At 35.6% G+C, this 1027-nt stretch overlaps 1 pseudogene; it reads right to left on the reverse strand.

Annotated features, from left to right (window-relative positions):
• Positions 1 to 301: 301 nt before the first annotated feature.
• On the reverse strand, positions 302 to 456 carry LOC147934446 (uncharacterized; annotated as a pseudogene).
• Positions 457 to 1027: the final 571 nt, after the last annotated feature.

The following is a 1027-nucleotide window of genomic DNA, read 5'->3' on the forward strand; positions in this document are numbered from 1 at the left end:
GACACTTCATGTAACACCGGTCCCACCTTGTTGGCCAAGAAAAAGTATCGTCTCGCCAAAAAGCTTCGTTCTTTATAAAAAAATTCTTCAATCCCACTTCTCATAAAGCTTTTTAACCTGAGGAAAAATATAAAAGGGTGAACACATTGATGACATTCTAATCACATTCAACAATTAATGCGTAGCATAGAATTATATTCCACATTTTTGACATACATCCAACAAGCATAACAGTTTCACATAATATTCAACCTAGCGGATAATCATAATTTTACTTCAACCATATTTAAACACCACATACTCATCGATACACACATTTATCAACTATGCTAAACCGAAATCTCATCAGCTTAGCATGGCACGAAACCAATCTCAGGCTCGTCCAATCACACGGCACGAAACAAATCTCATGTTTGTCCAATCACCAGGCACAAAACCAATCTCAAGTTTGGCCATCACGAGTCATAAAACAAATCTCATGTTTGCGCTCCCATCAGATAATCTCATTTCATATCATCATTCAACATTTATCATGTTACACATCAACTCATTCTACTTTGCATCATATCATCATACATTATAGTCTTATATCTAATTATCATATCATCATAGCACACAATATCAAACAATAGACATATCCAATCACATAGTTTCCAAGCCTATACAAAGAATTCATTCTTAGAAAGTAACCATTGTGTTTCCGCGGTTACTACCCTTACCTCTGCCACTTAAATATTGAAACTCATTTCTCCTTTCCCATGCCAGACCCAATATTCAAGAACACTCATACAAAGCTTCAGCTAACCTCGTTTTGATCAAACCAAACATTAAAATTCCACTATTTACTCCATACAAATATCTCATAAACACAATTGTGAAAAACCACAACTAACCACTAAAATCACAATTCCACCCTTTAATCTGTAGCTAGTAGTACCATGAAGAACTCCACAAAGTTTCGGACCGATCAGACATTGTTATGACCTACAAACGTTGCCTTGAAGAACCTATCTCGAAACAGTCTTTT

Source organism: Camelina sativa, chromosome 11 (genome assembly GCF_030686135.1).
Source record: "Camelina sativa cultivar CO46 ecotype springtype chromosome 11, ASM3068613v1".
Lineage (NCBI taxonomy): Eukaryota > Viridiplantae > Streptophyta > Magnoliopsida > Brassicales > Brassicaceae > Camelina > Camelina sativa.